This window comes from Chelonia mydas, chromosome 23 (genome assembly GCF_015237465.2).
Source record: "Chelonia mydas isolate rCheMyd1 chromosome 23, rCheMyd1.pri.v2, whole genome shotgun sequence".
Lineage (NCBI taxonomy): Eukaryota > Metazoa > Chordata > Testudines > Cheloniidae > Chelonia > Chelonia mydas.
Genome location: NC_051263.2, coordinates 2154414 through 2174119, shown reverse-complemented (window position 1 = coordinate 2174119; position 19706 = coordinate 2154414). Strand labels below are relative to the sequence as shown.

General features: G+C 41.7%; 1 protein-coding gene across 16 annotated transcripts in view; it reads left to right on the top strand.

The window, feature by feature from the left end:
- The window catches only part of BICRA (BRD4 interacting chromatin remodeling complex associated protein), a 112605-nt gene that overhangs the window by 57539 nt on the left and 35360 nt on the right, over nucleotides 1-19706 (top strand). For 11 of the 16 annotated variants that reach the window (XM_043534497.1, XM_043534503.1, XM_037884289.2 and 8 more), the window contains one exon: nucleotides 7781-7883. The exons of 4 other annotated variants lie outside the window; for them this stretch is intronic. The gene's annotated coding sequence lies outside the window, so the exon portion shown is untranslated. Of the gene's footprint in view, nucleotides 1-7780; nucleotides 7884-13196; nucleotides 13466-19706 lie in introns of those variants that run through there. One more of the 16 variants, XM_043534498.1, reaches the window with a different exon arrangement.

Here is a 19706-nt window from a genome sequence, read left to right as displayed (position 1 = left end):
TACCACACATTACATCTTCTGCCTGCTGTAGCTATAGAATGCAAACGAATAAGATAAGATTCAGTAGAGTGTTTTGCCATAAGATTGCAGTACTCAAAATTTCTATCTTGGTTGTCAGAGAGACGAGGTGGATGAGGTAATATCTTTTATTGGACCAATTTCTGTTGGTGAGAGAGACAAGCTTTCAAGCTTACACAGAGCTCATCTTCAGGTCTGGGAAATGTACTCAGAGTGTCACAGCTAAATACAAGGTGGAACAGATTGTTTAGCGTACGTAGTTCACACACATTTCAAAGGACCATTCAAGGTGAAGTGTCCCATTGACACCTCTCCAGTCATTGGGGCAAACTGGAGAGTGGGGATTAAGTGGGTTACAGGTTGTTACAGTAAACCATAAATCCAGTGTCTTTTTATTCAGGCTATGATTTTTAGTATTTAGCAAAGTAGTGAATTTGAGCTGCCAGACTCATCTTTTGAAGGTATTGTGCAGGCTTCATTTGAGGATGAGGACTGAGAGGTCAGATATAGGGTGATCACTTTGGGAAAAGTGTTCACTCACAGGTGATAATAAATTTGTTAGTCTCTAAGGTGCCACAAGTACTCCTTCTCTTTTTGCGAATACAAACTAACACGGCTGCTACTCTGAAACCTCACAGGTGATATGGCATTTTTATCTTTTATCATTTTTCTGTGTGAGTTTGCCTCGTTTCACCCACAAAGTTGTTGTTGGGGCATTTAGTGCTCTGGATGAGATATGTAGCACATGTAGCGATAGGCATGTGTAGGACCCAGGGATCTTGAAAGGTATGTTATGAGGCATCTTGACCTTCGTACCAGTGGAGATATGTCTGCAGGTTTTGAATCTGTCATTCTGGCAGGGTCTGGTGCTGCTTTGAATTGGTGTGTCCTGGTTGGTAGGGATGGTGAGATGGGAGTGGTTGGGGGGTTCTTTAAAGGGAAGAAGAGGAGGTTCAGGAAAGATTTATTTCAGGACATGTTCTCCATTGAGTATGTGTTGTAACTGTCTGATGTTATCCCATGTGGGAACATTAACGCACTAGCATCAGCTTCCTGGACCCAATGATCGGCATCTGCAATGGAACCGTACAAACAACTGTATACAATAAACCCATGGAGCACCACACCTACCTTCACAAATCCAGTAACCACTCCAAACACACCAAGAAATCTGTTATCTACAATCAAGCACTCAGATACCACAGAATATGCTCAGAGGAAAAAGTCTGGGATATATTCTTTAACATACTTAAAATGGCCTTCACCAAACAAGGACACTCCACCAGAGAAAATTAGACACTCATGTCTGGCCCATGCCAGCTGACTCGGTCTCTTGGGGCTCAGGCTGTGGGGCTGTTTAATTGCAGTGTGGACTTCCTAGCTTAGGCTGGAGCTCGAGCTCTGGGACCCTCCTGCCTTGCAGAGTCCCTGAGCTTAGGCTGTAGCCCAGGGGTGGACAAACTACGGCCTGGGGGCCACATCCGGCCCTTCAAATGTTTTAATCCGGCCTTTGAGCTGCCACTGAGGAGTGGGGTCCAGGGCTTGCCCCACGCCACGTGTGCCATGGCTCTGCACAGCTCCCGGAAGCAGCAGCATGTCCCCCCTCTGGCTCCTACGCATAGGGGCAGCCAGGGGACTCCACACGCTGCCCCACCTCAAGCACTGCCCCCGCAGCTCCCATTGGCTGGGAACCACAGCCAATGGGAGCTGTAGGGGCACTGCCTGCAGACAGGGCAGTGTGCAGAGCTGCCTGGCCGCAAAGGAGCCAGAGCGGGGGGGACATGCTGTTGCTTCCAGGAGCTGCTTGAGGTAATCGCCACCCAGACTCTGCGCCCCTGACTGCCTCCCCTAGCCCTGATCCCCCTTCTGCCCTCTGAGCCCCTCGGTCCCAGCCCAGAACACCCTCCTGCACCCCCAGCCCCACCCCAGAGCCCGCACCCCAACCCCCAATTTTATGAGCATTCATGGCCTGCCATACAATTTCCATACCCAGATGTGGCCCTCGGGCTAAAAAGTTTACCCTGCTCTAGCCTGAGCCCGGAAGTCTATAATGCAATTAAACAGCCCCACAGCCTGAACCGCGCAAGCCCAAGTCAGCTGGCACAGGCCAGCTGCAGGTTTTTAACTGCAGTGTAGACATACCTTCTGAGTGCATTTCCCAGACCTCAGGAAGAGCTCTGTGTAAACTCAAAAGCTTTCTCTCTCACCAACAGAAATTAGTCCAAAAAAAGATAATACCTCGCCTATGTTGTCTCGCTAATATCTTGGGACTCAGTTCAGCTACAATAACACTGCATATCTTGCTTGTTCTCAGAATGAAACATTGTGAGAACCAGGCTAGAGAGATTTGGGGTGTTTGGTTCATGAGAAGGGTGCACAGTCTGATGAAGTGAGCCACAGAACGTAAAAGCTGGAGAACCACTGCTCTAGGAACTCACAAAATTATAATAAGTAACACTTCGTCCAAATTAATCATAAGTAACACTTCATCCTGCTCTAACACCTTCTATCTGAGGATCTCAATGCTCTTTACAATTATTAACTAAATCAGCCTCAGTGTTAGGGATGTAAAATACTAAACAGTTAAACAGTAAGCATTAGTCTTATCAGTTAACCGACCTTAACTGTTAACCCCCAGCCTTCGGGTCAGCTGGAGCAGCCTCAGCCCCGGGCCGGCCCACCAACCCCAGAAACACTGGCCCACCGGAGCGGCCCCAGCCGCTCACCCTTTAATCGGTTAACCGATTAAATGACGTAATTTTAATTGTTTAAACAGTTAACTTTTTTAATGGATATTTATGTCCCTACCTCACATCATCCATATGAGGTGCTTTAGGAGTACCAGCCCCATGTTATGGATGAGAAACTGGAGCACAGAGACAACAGGACTTATCCAAAACTATGTTGGAAGTTTGAGGTATATTCAGATCAGAACCTGTCTCCTGCTTTCCACTCCTGTGTCTTTACCACAAGATCTTCTGGCCTGATCTTCAGCTGCATAGCACTTGCAGTTGACATTGGCTTCAGTGGGATTTGTGGGTGGTTGGCATTTTTGAAAATCAGGCTAATCTCTCCTCTTTTTTTCCTCCACCAATGTGCTTGAAAATAGCATTTCAATCAAGAATGTGAAAGCGCTTACAGAAACTACAATCAAACTGGACACATCTTTCAGTCCTTTTAGCCAAGTGCCTGTAGTCCCCGTTTCAAAGCATTGCTAACAGTGATGCATCTGGAGCAAACAAAGTTTGATCTGTCTGTAGAACTTTTTATTTAATTAGCACATGAGAAACTATTTGTTTCTATTGTATCTGTAATCTTGAAACGTGATTATGTTTGAAGTGTGTACAACTCTGTATAAAACAGAAATCGATAACCTATGAATCCTGAGAGGTTGGGGAAGGAAGTCATGTTAGGCTGCTTTGCTCCAAAGTGTCCTCCATTGGAGGTTCCTTTATTCAGTGATCTTTGATATTTGATTTTCTACTGGACCAGAAAATTATATAAATTTGTAGACTTCGCTGGCTGATTTCATTTGATGTGCAAACGCAATGGACAACATCTATCCCAGCTAAAATGGACCTGTGCTACTGTATTTACTGTCAAGATGCACCTTTGTGTGAAGGGAATAGGTGGAGAGCCCGGAAGAATAAAACTGCAATAGAGAGCAGCAAAATCCTCCCTGCTGCCTATGAAAACAGATCATTCACATTCATTTAATAGCACTCACTATATTTTCCAACATTGAGTAGCAATGTTAGAATAGTCATATTAATACCTATCTTAGGTATCTACTGCTTAAATATATCTATTTTTAGATTCTTTTGTTGTGATGTAAAACTATGATCATTGCCAGTTTCGGCCAATAGGTTGGTAATTCCATTCTGCCCTGCTAAATTCTCTTTACAGTTGGCTGCATGATCCTTTTTCACTTCCTGCCCTAAATTGTTATGTGCTCTTGCAGCACACTGATAACAGCTGCCTGATTTCCCCCCAGAGGTGGCTGCATATTAGTGGCAGGTGAAGCAGTTTCTGTATGTATCATGTAAATCAGTTTGTAAAGCACTTCAGAATGCTTTGGGATAGAAGGTGCTATAAAATTCAAATTGGCATTATGTTATATTCTAGCAATGTCTGGCTTGGGTCTTTACCATCTGTGTTTGTAATATATATAGTAAGCTCCTCAGAGCAAGGACCATGTCAGCTGCAGTGACTTTTGCAGCCTTGATTACACTAGTGCTTACTGAAAAATAAATAGATAATTTAAACAAATGAATAAAACAAAGGGCAAAAACAAATATAATTCTACAGGTTAAGGAATTGTTGGTGGGGGGGAGGTATGTGTTGCAAAGAATTCCCCATTGTGAATAGTTCTTTCAAATGTAGAAATAATTTGCTGTAGTTCTGTGCTAAATTTCCCTGTGCTGATTTTATAGATGAGAGTCCATGACAGCAGATAAAGTCTCATAGTCCCATGTTTCGAACACCAAGAAGGCTAATTTTGCAGCTTTTAGTGCCTCTGTGTGTGCTATTAACACTTCATTACAGTTCTTACAGCCTCCATCTACTCCCTGTGGTTCTCCATTAGACAGCCCCTCTGAATCCTGTCTTTAGTATATTCACTGCACGGTGAGAAGCAGGAATTCAGTGGAGTGTACCACCACACTTAACGTGTATGCTATAAGGGGCATCCTCTGTTCCTGTGAGTCTGGTATTTGACACACAGCTGCAAAGTGAACAAGGGAGGGAAATGTTAGGGTCAGTGGATGACACTCATTTGGGCAGAGAAACCAGAGAATTGGCAGCTTAGATTTCTTAGGACCTTAGAATTGGTAATTATCCCAAATTTTTCTAAAACCACAATTCTGATAACCTCCCTCATTTTAAAAATGTCATAAACTTCTACCCTGTTTTGGAATATTTAAAAAAAAGCCTTTAAAAATTTAATCTGTCTGTTTAACCTAAGGTATGTCTCTATCAGAGGCCCTATCTTCCTTAGGGAAATTAGCACTAGTATAACTGCACTGATATATTTACACTGGTGAAAATCTCTAGCATAGACACACTGCACCAGTGCAAAGCAGGACTTGCACCAGTGTAACTTACCTAATAAGTCTCATCAGTGCCTGGCACATTTTGCTCTAGTGCAGCATTTCTACATTAGGGTCTTGCACTGGTTTAGTTACACTTATATGAATTTCTTTGGATTGGCACTTCAGGACCTATCATCCATTGTAGGTAGGCACTGATAATAATAGGGAGGAAGAAAGGGACAGTAAGTGTGCTAGTGGGGACTCAAGAGAATCAGGTTCAGTTCCCAGCTCTGGGACAGATTTCCAGTGTGAGCTTGGACAAGTCTCTTAGGGCATGTCTACACTGCCTCACAGTTTGACCTAAGGGGTGTGTGACTAGCACATACACGACATACAGTCTTTGAAGAGGACTATATTAGTATGAACTCCGGACCTTTTGAGTTCATGCTCACAACATCCATATGGGGGAGTTACAGCACGGCACTTTGGTATACGCTGTTATTCACTCCCCCTTTTCTAAACTGCAGGGCAGTCTAGATATACCCTTACATTCTCAGTGCCTCAGTTCCCCATCTATTTTTTTTACTCCTGTGTAGCTATGGTATTCCCCTTACTTGTTTCTTATGAACATGTGCCTCTTCCCACTGCAGAGTTTTATCTGGTAATATGCATAATCAGACAGAGAAGCACTGTGGGGGCTGAATGGTTCTCTACATGCAATCAGGCATTAATTTTCTGGAGAGTAACTAAATACATAAAATATAAGTATGTGTAAATAAGCTTTTTAAATTTTGTTTTTCACTGAGCAGAGAAGCCCATCTTTCAGATCTACCCCAGCTTGCAGACTTTTTGTTTACCAGATTATATCCAGCGGTGTCACCCAAGTTCAGAGACAGCACAGTAATGCTATTGTGAGTTTACTGTTGTTTCCCTTGGAGCTTCCAAGTGGGCGCTGTGCAGTACTAAGGATATTACAACTGCTTAGGCTTGTTACTGCAGTACATTTTGATACGTGTACCTTACTACTCAGTTGTTACATTTATATTAGCTCGGGCTGTGATCATGTCATATCTAATAAGTTAAGCATGAATGGGCCTAGTGAGTACTTGGATGGGAGAGCTCAAAGAAACACCAAAAGTCCTGGAAGAAGCAGTGTTTGTGATTCATTAAGGGAACCTCTTCCTTTTGTGTCAGTTCCCAACCAGTGCTGTAGCAGAGTGATGTGGGGACTCTATTTTCTGAATGAGCTATAAAACTGAAGTGAATTATCTGTGAGGATTAGACGTTCCCATGGCAGTTTTCATAGAAATAGGGTATCAGTCCCATTACCTCCTTGAATTTCAATTTAGGTAATTACATATTACCTTTCTAAAAAGAAAAATTGACCCTTGTGATTTCAAATGTGGAAGTTACTTTTTTAGCCCCTGCTGTGTTGTGGTGTTGATACAGCATGGCTGTCATATTTTGCTCTACACGTGGCTGCATTTCAGTGGTGGGTGAGTGGTGCAGTCTGTTAGAGGTTTGAGATCCTTCTAGATTAAAGGCCCTGAATATATACAGTTGTCATTATTACTATAGCCTCTTCATGGCACTGTAAACAAAGTAAACTTCAGAGGGCAAGGGTTGTTTTAAAATTATATTCTTGTTAATAAAAACTGGTCCAGCAGTCCTTTGGAGTTTCCTGTGAGCTTAAGGATACACCTTTCCCATCCTAAAAATAATTATGTAAAGAGGACTCGTAAGTGTTAAAGCCATACCGTCTAAACATACAAACCTCAGTCTCCCAGAAGTACTGATTTCCTCCTCTCTGTTTCTATGGAAGTGAGATGCACGTAGTCTTATCCTCAGTATACAATATGTTAAGCAGCTGAATCTTTTTTCCTTTTTAGTTCTGATTTTTTTTTTTATTAGCAGGATCACATTAGGGGTTTTCATATCACAGTGCCTTTAAACTCTGCCCAGATCACAGCTGCAGTGCAGATCTGAGCACGGGGGGGGGGGGAAATCCTTTTCCAGACCCAGTAACAAAAAAAGGGTTTGCCTAGGGGTGGCATGATGCCAGATTTGAAGTTTTCAGAACAAATTCCTCAGTTTCACCATTCTAAGCTGAAAAATTCAACATGTGCTTTGCCAGGATCTGCATAATGGCTCTGTGCTAAAAGTTAATAAATATAGGATGTGTTTAAATGTATCTCTTTAAAAATTAAAGATTTAAAGTGTATGGCCAGTAGGTAATTTGATATAACTTCCTGCTGTTGCAAACACCTGTTCATTTGAACCAGTGCTTACAGCGATGGGAATCTTTTTGTAAAATACCCTAGTGAAGACATAGCTGAACTGGGCTTGATTAATAGGTTCTCCTCAAGAGAGCCTCAAGACTGAGGTGTACTGCTGGAGGGAGAGAAGGCTTTTATTGAGCTTCACCATTCTAGAGTATGCCTGGCCTTGAGCAATGCTCTTAGTCCCTCAGCTCCCAAGAACTAAATTTAACCCTTCCCAAAGTTGGAAAAATTACAATTGGAATATATCATAGTTAAGTCTAAAAAGAAACCAGAGCAACCAAGGTGGGTATAAAGAATCCGATTAGAAGGTTTTGTTTTCTTGTTAAATAAAATCTGGTGAGGAGGGTTTGACTAGTCAAATAAGCAAAAGTAAGTCAAAAGCATGATTAGCAGAGCAAAAAAGAAATACTGAATGTTGAACTAAAGCTAACATTTTATCTCACAATATAGGGTTTTTCAGATGCACTCATAGATGAGAGAAACTAAAGCAGGAAGAAAACCTACCTACTAAAATAAATGCAATGGGAAATTGAAGACGGCGGATAAGTAAATGGTAGATTTGTTAAACAGTTACTTTGTTTTTATCTTTGAGATCAAATTACATGGTTCAATTTTGAGAGTTTTTAGCCATATGTCGTAATGTGTGATTATGCAAATGATAAATGGAAGACCTGAACATTTTTTTTCTTCAGGCAGGTAAAATAATTGGTCCAGAAAATATTCATCACTTTCCAAGAGTTTCAGTCATAACACTTGCTGTTCCCAGATAACGTGTCAGATTTGTGAGTGACAGACATAACTCTATGATTAAAAACAAGTAATGATAAATTATAGACTAGTCAGTTGTTGAAGGAAAATTTGGGAATGGTCTTGAGAAGGGTGTTATTGAGCACTCCTTAAGAAAAATTAATTTGATCAGTGCCAATGTAGATTCATAATTAAGAAGTCTTGCTTAGCTAGTTCTTATTTATATTCCTGGAAGAATATTCCTGCGACCCTGTCACGCAAAAGAATTGGGTGAATATCATATTGTTAGATTTCCATGTAACATTTGACTGAAGTTCTACATTGAGGTTTCTTTCTTGTGCTAAAGTCTACAAATCTGTTACAATGGATACAATCTCCTTGCAGGTTGGGACAGAACCAGACCTGTCAGTCAGTAGTAGCTGGGGAATCCCCAGCCGCTTTGACTTGTCTCCAGATTTTTCTTTACCTACAGAGGCCTGCAGCTCCCCTCCATGCTGCAGAGTTTTGCTGAGGAAAATTCTAAACTTTAGTTCAAATTTTTAGACAAAAAATTCAGTTCAGTAACGTGTCCATCTGATTCCCATTGCTACATTTAATTTTGGAGCTAGCACACACACACAAACACACACAGTCGTGTCCCCCCCCACACCCCCCACGCACACACACACCCCCAGCTCTGTGGGCAGAGAGCAGTTTCCCTCACAACCTAATCTGGGAAGGGTTGCCATGGCTTTTCCAGGCAGGAAATGAGCCATGCAGGGTTGGAAAGACCTAGCTGTGGGGCAAGCAGGTCCCTCGCCTCCATTTCCATAAGGGGAGTGAAGCCAGAATAGCAGCATGTATATATCCCTCACCAGCAGCCACACCTCTGACTGTGGACCTCAGTCTCCTTTCTCTCCCTTTCTCTGTTCCCCTTTGATTGAGTCATTGGTGGAGGGCACTGGACATAGCACAAGTTCTGCCAACACCGGAGAGTGCCATAAGGGTCCTTCAGGCGCAGCCCCCTCCCCCTATTGCTGCTTCAATAAGAGGCTTCCCCCCTACCCAAGGGGATCCCAATTTGTATCCCAAGCTCAGATCTCCAAGGGAAACACATGCCTATCTGAATCCTGTGTAACAGAAAGGGATAGAGCTTCTGGGGAACCCATCCTTGAGCCCTAGTCCGGCACCTTGCTGAAAGACCCAGAAGGGGCCCACGGAGGGGAGCGGAGACTCAAAGAGGACAAGTGCTAGTCACTTGAAATATTTTCAGGTATTTCTGAGCACAATTTTACTCGCTTCTCTGAAGCAGGATGATGGAGGCAAACTCTCAAGGGGAACTAAATGAATAATTAAATGAACATTGTTTCTCCTTACCGACACAGAGTACAGTGTGGCAGGTTAATGCTGGAAAGACTAGGCCTTAGATATGTGGTCATTCCTCTATAATTACATTTCCCCTCCTGCCCCGTCTACCACCTCCTAGGGAATTCTTCCTCCTTACCCGAGGAAGACTAGGAGCTCATAAGAGTTAGGGCAAGTCTACTCATACAGCGCTGCAGGGGCACAGCTGTACAGATGCAACACATCTGGTGAAGATGCTCTATATCAACGGGAGAGAGCTCTCCCATTGGCATAATAAAACCACTTCCATGAACAGCAGAAGTTATGTCAGCAGGAAAAGCTTTCCCACCGACATAGCGCTGTGCACATGAGTGCTTATGTTGGTGTAACTTATGTCGCTCAGGGGGGTGGTTTATTCACACCCCTAAGCGATCTCAGTTATGCTGACATAGTCTGTAATGTAGATATAGCCTTAGTTAATTAAATAGTAAAATATGTTTTAAAACAAACAAAAAGAAACTAAGACACACAGGATAGACTCTTTCATGCAAAAGTATACTGAATATTGTGAAACTATGCTTAGAAAGTCTGCAGCTACTCCAGACAATCTATAGCTATATATCTCTCCTCATTCTTCCTGGGCAGATGTGATAGTGGGGTAATGCAATAGTAGGATAGTGGTTTCCTGCCACCCCTAAAAGATGGGGAAAGTATTGCATTATAATTCACAGCTGCTGCTGTGGGTCGCCAAGCCCTAACTATTGGGCTGTCTCTCTTTTGCTCCCAGTTTCTGTTGCAGGTCGCCATTCCTCACCTCTGCCTCCTCCCTTCAGCAGATGGCTGTGCAGTGAAAAGAGGGACAGTAGTCCAGAGGTGGAAGAACTGGCAGGCAGTAAAGGACCTCTTGGCATGCCATTTATTTCCTTGTACCCCAGTTTCCCACCCTGGCACCTATTATATAAGGTTCCTCAGTGTGTACCCATCAAAATTTAACCTGCTATCACTACAGAAAATAAATGTGACTATTTTCCCCAGTGGTCAAGAACTCGATGTTTCTAACTAGGGGAGATTTTACCTGTAAGAGTGGCCTGTTCACTATACAAGCCCTTCACAGGTAGCCAAGCCCAGGCATACAATCACAGCCCCTTCCTTTGGATATAAAATGTCTCCGGGTCCATCAGGCCAAAACAAATAAACAAACAAATATGAACTATCATCTGAAACCCTGCATGTCCGCGCATGCTTTCACAAGGAGTGCTAATGTAGGTGGACAGTATTGCGAGTATGGTTCCTCTCAGCCTAAAAATCATATAGTCTCAGGGCTTCTCCCTAGAAAGAAAGGGATTCGGATCCATTTATCCCATGGCTATCTTGGCAATACAATGGGAAACTTTATGAAAAGGTGAGGCTGTTCAGAGTGATAAGAAAAGTTGATTTACAATCCTGACTCATGCCAGAAACTATAGGAAGGAATACAGGTCATATGGCAAGTTGAAGGAGTCTGAATTACAACAGGAGAAAATGCCTCTGTGCAAGTGGTAGCTAGAACAAGTGCAGGGTCATTAGCTGTTTTCTGTTGCCTCAGGGCTATCTAAAGGTCTTCCAACCAACCCTGTCTATAGTAGACCCCTGATTGGTGCCAGGCTCTTTCAATTTGGGAGCAAAAGTGCTTTAATCAATTAAGGTCACTGGATGTTGTCAAAATTGGGAGCTGTGCAAGAATTTCAGGAAAAGCTTTGTCCCATTCCCAGTCTCAGCAACCCATGGAAAAGGCCATGACACAAATGAAATAATCCACTCTATACGTTGACTGGAGCACTACAGCCTGCTGTCCATCCTATTTCTAATCTCTGAGAATTGGGAACAAGCAGAGCAGGGCCTTGTCTGTAACATCCAAATAAATTCCTAAAGGAGGCTCATCTTCAAAACACTCCCATTTCACCATTCTCAGACAATTCGTATGTTTTGTGAAGAGCTTCAGTGGTCCAGATGTCATATGATACCTTGCCAGTAATTCTGGGTGTCTCTTCATCTCACTCTATCTTAGTCATGGACAGAAAACTAGCTCCAGTTGTATATTCTCCACTCCCACTAGTGAATGCAGAGAATCAGGTATTTTGAAGGGATCCTTCTGGTTCAGTTCAGGGAATGGGAACCAGAAAGAGAGAGCCCAGCATCCACCAGCTGGGACACAGTGGTTTGTTGAGCTCTGAGAACACTGCCCTCCATGGATAACAGACCAGATGACTTCCTGGTGGCAAGAGTCAACATGTCTGATAGTTTTCATAATAACTGGGAAGAACACAATCAGTTCTACCCCAGAGAGAAATTATTCTGTCCTGGGTGGAGCAAAATTTCCTATCTCCGCACATTGCCCAAGGGGGAGAAGAACTCCAAGGCTTACCTGGTAGAAGGTGGATTAGCAGAGTGGCTCTGACACCCAGAAGTATGTTGCTCATCATAAGTCAACTTAGTGAGCTGGTGATTGACTTCTTTGCATCTGGAAACAATAAATAAAGTGCTCCTCAGTCTGTCTGAGTGTCAGGATCAGGGGGTGGAATGACCTCTCGCAAAGCTGGGCAAGGTCTCCACTGTATGTCTTCCCACCTTTTCCAGTGCTCCCCAAGATAATACAAAAGGTAGGAATGAGAGAGCAACAGTGATACCATGTATGCCTTTCTGGCTGAAAAGGCTTTGGCTCCTGGGCCTGATAAACCTAGCATTGGGTTTTTAGGTGTTGCTATCTCTCAAAGGAGGTTTGGAATTTCAAAACCGATCCTCCATCTGGGACCAGACAGGTTGAAAATAAATGCTTGGATGAAATGATTATTGCTATTATGGACTCCAAAAGAGAAGTCAACAGACAGAATCTATTCTACGGGCTGGTGCAAAGTTCACAGTTTAATTACCATGTTATACCAATGAAACATAGCCTTGAGTTTCTTCTGGAAGGTTTTATTGTGGATGAATGAGTGGCCTAACAAAAAGGTAGTATCTATAGTATAATCTCAGCATATTCAAGAAAAACAAGTTTGAACAAATCCCAACATTTACCGCTTCCTTAGGGCATCAACCTTATTCCAACTCTGCAAGGTCACAGAGCACAACCTTGGAACCTCATTCTGCTCCTTACAGCCTTACCTAGAATAAACCTCTTCAGGAGATGTCATTATACTTTCTATCCATTAGAGCAGGCTTTCCATTGGCGGCTTTCTCGCAAGAAACTCAGTATTGTACTTTTAATTCAGACAGGCGGGCCTCACAACTGTCATAGAATTCATTCCCTAGGTAAATTTCAAGAAATATTCCTCCTTTGGTTAAGCATGTAAGTCAAGTCCTTAAGAACATGGAAAGTCTTAGGTCAGAGTAGACATGTCTCCTATTTTGAGATCTGCTAGATGGTCATATGGCCATCAGCACATACTTTCACTGAGTTCTGCATATTAGTCATCCTATCTTAGCCAGTGCCATTTCCTTTCTTTTGGCAGAAGTCTTCTCCACACCTCAGTGCCCAGGATATGGTGGAGGAGATAAAATATATATATATACACACGCGCACACTATCACATTTTGAATGTCCACTTTTAAAGGATGATCCTGTTTCCCACCCTGAAGGCACACTGCTATGAAAATCCCATTGTAATGGATCTATGGTCCTTAGTATGAAGAAGATTAGGATAGTTTATCTGGGCTTACTTTAAAATTTGCTTTCTTCAAGTAAGAAGTCCCACAAACCTGACCCACCCCAGAGACAAACAATCATTCATAATAGAAATGGAAATGGACATTCAAGGATTTGGATTTGTTGTCATTAGATGAAAATTACCATGCTCTGGAGTAGATGAAATTGTTGCGCTTTTTCCTCAAAGTATATTTAACACAATCTGTAATGTAAGAAAGTAGATTTGAATTATCTTGGCTGTGAAAGCTGTCTCATCTGGATGTAGGGTATTTGCCTGCTGCCAGAGACTGACAGGTCTGGTTTTGCACACAACCTGCAAGGAGGTGAAGTACCCATTGTAACAGATCTGTGGACCTTATTACTTGAAGAAAGGAAATTTTCAGGTAAGCAAGGACACATTTTCCTTTTACTGGCTACTGTAAAGATCTGTGGGATAGGGTTTAAAATAAGCCTGATGCGTAAATTACAGCAAGTGTCTGTAAATAAGGCTGTAAGAACAAGTAAGTCAACCTTTTTAAATTTCACTGCAAACTTGAACTGAACCTTTTTTGATACAGGACAAAAAGGTTGGACAATTTTTATACTCCCCCCTCTTTTTTTTTTTTTTCATTTTCATGATGTCCCTGCCCTTCTAGGTTCAGGCAAATGAAAGTTTCAGAATACCATGAGAGGAGCAGTTCTTTCAGCATTTCCAGCCCGAAAATAAGCATGAAGTATTGGAAATCACTGAAAAGCCAGTTTCCACAAGAACTGTAAAACCGAGAGGCTTTGGATAAACATTAGAATGTTTAGGTGCTTATCAGTGCTTCCATATGCTTTCTGGATCTCCCCACCAGTGCTATAAATAGTCACTTTTTAAATTAAGAAGGTAGTGCTTGTGGGTACTGTAGACTTTGTTGGCCGCTTTTCCTGTATAGATAAATGACTGTCTTTATTGTTAGCTGTGGGGATAAAGGAGCACAGTTTTGTATTGGATCCTGTTGTTTTATTTAACTCTTCAGACTTAAAGTTCGTTACCGTAGAAATTAAGAGGAAGGTTAGTTTGTATTGCTGACTCTTGGCCTCTATTACTGTGGGCTTTGTTGATTGTCTCCTTCAACTAAGTCTTTTTGTTTTATATAGGGAACATCTTTGTGTATGAATCTTCAAAAATAATTAAAAACTGCTGTTAATATTATGCATTAGTACATTCAGATTTCATAGAAAAGTGATAATGGGAATTGTTCTGCAGCCCTAAAAATTGAACTGAGAGCAACATGTAAGGGAATTTGGTCTTTATATTGCATTTCCTATTAGTTTACCCCTTCCCTCTGCAGCTCTACTTTATATTTTTAGCATTACAAGGTGACATTTATGGCCAGGAAATGCCAAACCTTTCTGGTATATACCCATCACAAATTCATGTGTGTCAACAAAGGAGGGTGGGAATGTTTTTTTGTCCATAGTGTTATCCATAACATCCCAAATTACCCAGGGTTGTAGTAAATTCTCCATCATTCGGAGTCTTTACATCAAGATTGGATGTCTTTCTTAGAAGCGATGGTGTGCTTCAACAAGTTAATGGGCTAGATGGAAGAATCATTGGGGGTAAAACCTACAGCCTGCATCATGAAGTGAGGTAGGAGTACATGATCCTAATGGTATCTTCTGGCCTCACAATCTATGATTCTTAGCAATATGATGGCCATCAGCAACAACAGTTCAACACTAATAAGAGTTATCATGCTCCTTCTCTATGCATTCGGAAAGATAAATGCCACTAGGACCTTTGAAATGTTGTAGAGACAAGATATGTAAATGTCCTACAGAAACCTCTACTCAATTATAAATAAGACAGTCACTGTAATCTGTTAAATTTACGCTCTCAAGCTACATGTATTGCCTAAACTAGCACACAGTCTTTCTGTTGTCACATTCATCTTCCAATCCCTTAACTCCATCTGGAGTTGTTCACCTACATGTGTTGCTTTTATCTTTAAGGAGACCTAAAAGGACTTTTTTTTTAAGTTTGCTTTTTGTTTCTCTGTATTTTTGACCTTAGAAATATCAGAAATGTAAAGTCTAGTTTTCTAGTGTTTTTGTAGGAGGATTTCCTGAGAATAGAGGGTGTCTCGGGGAAGTTAGTGAGCTCAGTCGCATTAACTTAAGGCATTGTTGTTGACAGTATCTCTTTATTTCTCCAAAATCTTTAATCAGTCAATGAAGGTAAATACATGTTAACAAAAATAAACAAAGTGGCTTAAATAGCATTGCTTCCCTTCTCAGCTGCTCAACTTCTACATTCTCTTAACATCTTTTGGTGTCATAATTTCACTAAGTCTCTAGTCACTGTAGGTTGTACCAGGACCTAGATTTTTCATGTAAAACGCAAACCGTAAAGCAAAACTTTTCAAGCCTTCTTTCTGCATTATCCAGGCTTGTTGTTTTGTTGTTTGTTTTTTTTTAAATTCCTCTGCAGGTCACCTTTAACTGAGATTGTAAACTCTCCTCCAAGCTGATGGGTAGGCCCCAATACAGCAAGGAAAATTGTGCATGCATCCATCCATGCAGAGCCCCGTTGACTTCCATGGGGTTCCATGCAAACACAAGGGAGTGCCTGTGAGATTCTCATTGTGGGTTGGGGTCCTCACGTTAATCTGTAAAGTACCATTCATGAACATAAGAATGGTCATACAGGGTCAGACCAATGGTCCATCTAGCCCAGTATCTTATCTTCAGACAGTGGGCAATGCCAGATGCTTCAAAGGGAGTGAACAGAATAGGGCAGTTACCGAGTTATCCATCTCCTGTCATCCAGTCCCAGCATCTGACAATCAGAGGCTTAGGGACACCCAGAGCATCGGATTGCATCCCTGACCATCTTGACTAATAGCCATTGATGGACCTATTGTCCATGAATTTATCTAATTATTTTTTGAACCCTGTTATGGTTTTTGCCTTCACAACATCCCCTGGCAATGAGTTCCACAGGCTGACTGTGCATTGGATGAAGAAATACTTCCTCTTTTTTGTATTAAACCTTCTGCCTATTAATTTCATTGAGTGACCCCTGGTTCTTGTGTTATGTGAAGGGGAGAATAACAATTTTTCTCCACACCATTCACGATTTTATAGCCCTCTATCATATCTCCCCTTAGTCGTCTCTTTTCCAAGCTGAACAGTCCCAGTCTTATTAATGTCTTCTCATATGGAAGCTGTTCCCTGCCCTTATGTTTCTTTGCCCTTTTCTGTACCTTTTTCCATTTCTAATATATCTTTTTTTGAGATGGGGTGACCAGAGCTGCATACAGCATTCAAGGTGTGGACATACCGTGGATTTATATAGTGGCATTATGATATTTACTATCTTTCCTAGTGGTTCCTAGGTTTTTTTTGACTGCCGCTGCACATTGTGGATAGTTCTCTGAAAACATCTGCTCAAACTATAAATAGTGCTACAAACTATCCATGTTTGTGGCACTAGTTAAATAATAACCTAAAGAGGGGTGAGTGTGGGGAAGAAGCACTGACACCAAAACAAAATCATTTTGCCTTTATTTTTCTGTATCCCTTTGGCCGAATTATTCATTCCAATGGCATTTTGTTCCCTCAGTCATCTCTTTTCACTCCAGCTTCTCCTGCTCCTACTACAGTGACCTCATAATCTGGTGGTTATGCCACTGTCTACTCCTCTTGTGGAAAAAAAAATAGGGATGACATAAATTCAGCATAGTGACTACTGAAGACAATGGCTGTCGTCAACTCTCATATGATTTTATCACAAGCCTTGTGATATTTGATGTGTTTCATAAAGCCCTAGCTCCTGGAGTCAAGTGAATACATGAGAATCTCAGCTTTTTTAAAGTAAACATATGGACTTCCTGGTTGTGGAGAAAAGCTTATAAACATGACCTCTAAAGGTCTGAAAAACAGAAGGTAAATCAAAATACCTCAAACTGTATTATGAGATTTAAAAAATCTTTAAGTAGTCTCATGATTTTAGGAGTCCTGCCTTGTGAATTGGAGTTGGAACTACTGGGAGATCTATGAGCACGTCTACGCTTGAGTTGGGAGGTATGATTCCCAGTTCACGTGGTTGTACCTGCACTAGCTTTGCTCAGGTTAGCATGGATACATGTGTGCAAACTGGGAATCACACCTTCCAGCTCAAATATAGGCGTATAGTCAGGAAAAGGGTTAAAGGTCAGTTAGCTCATATAGTAGGTTTAATCTACCCTATCATAGTGGTAATTATGGAGTCTCTGATTCCTCCAAAATATTAACATATTCTCAGTGAACAGCAGTGGCCGCTTCACTTAAGCCTGTGTTGTCCAGTGAATTTGCATTTAAAACAGACAAAGCTTTAGTGAAGTCCTTATTTGTTATACTTAAGATTATTTATGGGTGCAAGGGTGAGAAAAGAAATAACATTTTCATTCATAAAACCCTTAAATGCTCATAAAACTGCTTTGCACTAGAATGACAGAGCAGAATGAAATTGTTAGACTTTTTAATTGGATAATAATCCATGGTTATATAAACTTTTTAAAAGATTTTCCTCCTTTTCCCCTCCTTCTTTCCATCCCTCCCTCCCGGTATAAGGTATAATCATGATGGTTTTATTTTTACACCAAATCAGTCAGTGTTTTGAGACCTCTCGCAGTATAATACAATACAATTTTGTTGTATATACTGTCTTTCCCACAAGCAGGATCATCAGAATGCTTTAGAGAACTAAAAATACAATAAGAATTAAATAATGGCATGGGCAGGAGGAGGAGGAGGAAACTATGATGTAACAGCAGTAGAGAAGAGTTATGCTTTCTGATGAAATTTTAAATGAGGTGGTAAATTTAAAAGGTAAAGAGCTACAGGAAGGTTGCCAAGGAGAAGAAAGTTCTTCCACCCAGAATGGCAGAGATTTGGTGAAGAAACAGAGGAGTCTAGTGCTAGTTGGTTGGACGAGTGTTGAAAGGCATGGTCTGTCTGATAATTTGCTCCAGACTAACAAAGAGTTTTTTAAATCAAAGGCAATTTTGAACGGTGTCTTGAAATGAACGGGAGAAAATGTCTTTGCATGTTGTGTGTTTGAGAAGGCAGCAGTGTTAATCTATACGTGCTGGAGTCTGGAGAACTGCGACTTTGCAATTGCCTTTTCCATACCATTCCAGTAAGGTGAAAGGAGATGAAGGCTTGCATGATGGAGTCAAGGCCATGTTATAACTTCCCAAATGCTATTTGTTAAACCAACAAAGTGTGCTCTCCACTTTGAGATGAATGGGCAAAAATGATGATCGGTGACTTAGTCATGTCCAAAGAAGTAACAGTCACTGTGTGCTGTTGTCTGAATATCTCCATGCAAAGGCCGTTCTAAATCAATGCTTTAGTGCTTTCTTCTTTCCTTAAAATTAATCAACCCCAGCAGTCCATTGTTCATGAGCAAACCTAATAAAAACAAAACAGCATGTTCTGAAAGGGAAAATTATTTGTTAATGGCCCCAATTTGATACCCTTATTCATGTTGAGTAGCAGCTCATTCTATGAATAGTTCCATTGAAATCACGAGTAGGTCCTTACTCCTTTAGCAGTCCTTAATATGAGTCCTTATCAGAGAATGCCTCTCAGGAAATATTTCTTCTTCAAACTTCTACTGGATTCTAATAAACAGTGAAGAGGGGAGAATTTTAAAAATTAGTTGGAAAATTATCCTATTTGTGTCCGTTTGAAATGGAAAAGATTCTGCCTTCGGTATAGGACTTTAACACTTTCTTTCAGAATGAAGAAAGGTATGTTTCTTCTTCAAGTGCTGGTCCTATGTGTATTCCATTGTGGGTACGCGTGCACTCCCCATGCCTGGAGCCAGAGGGTTTTGAAAGCAGTGTGTGTTGGTCCACAGTGCGCCCTGGCTGACCGTATTCCTCCGACCAAGTTGATAAAGGGCAAGGGTGTACTGACTGCATCTCCTGTTCCTTCTACCCACCGCATGGTCTCGGTCAGAACTTCCAGCCAAAGCTTCGGCTTTCTTCTTTATCTGTGAAAATATATTTAGGTATCTAAATCATTTTTATATTCTAGAGTTTTAAAATTTTTATCTGATATTTTTAGTGAGTTTTTTTTAGTTATTTAGTCTCCCTGACCTAGGGAGAACCCCCTGCCCCATACCCTGTTTGGGTACTCGACTATGTCCAAAACTCCAGGGTTCCAAATCTGTGCTTTCTGCCCACGATCTTTCTCAGTCACTGATGACCACCAATTCTGCTTATGCTGCCATGGGGAAGTCCACATCTTGGCAAGATGCAATATCTGCTGTTCATTCCCAGCTGTACCTGGGAAGGACGGGAACTTGTCTTAGGAAGCACCTTATGAAAAAGGCCATGAGGCCACAATCGGATCCAGGCTGGGGACACCCCCCATCCCCCAGTATGTCAGCCTGACTCAGCAAAGAGTGCACTTCCTGCCACGAGGTCCAAATCAGGAGCAAAGGAGTCTGCCTCCCGCAGATGTCTCAGCAGCGTCTTGTTGGGAGAGCAGGGAGCATTTTCATAAGCATGAGGCTAAATCTTCCTTCAAATCCACTTCAGAGAGGTCTGATCCAGCCCTGCCTAAATTGAGCACTAGCTCAGCCCAAGAGAACTGAATACATCT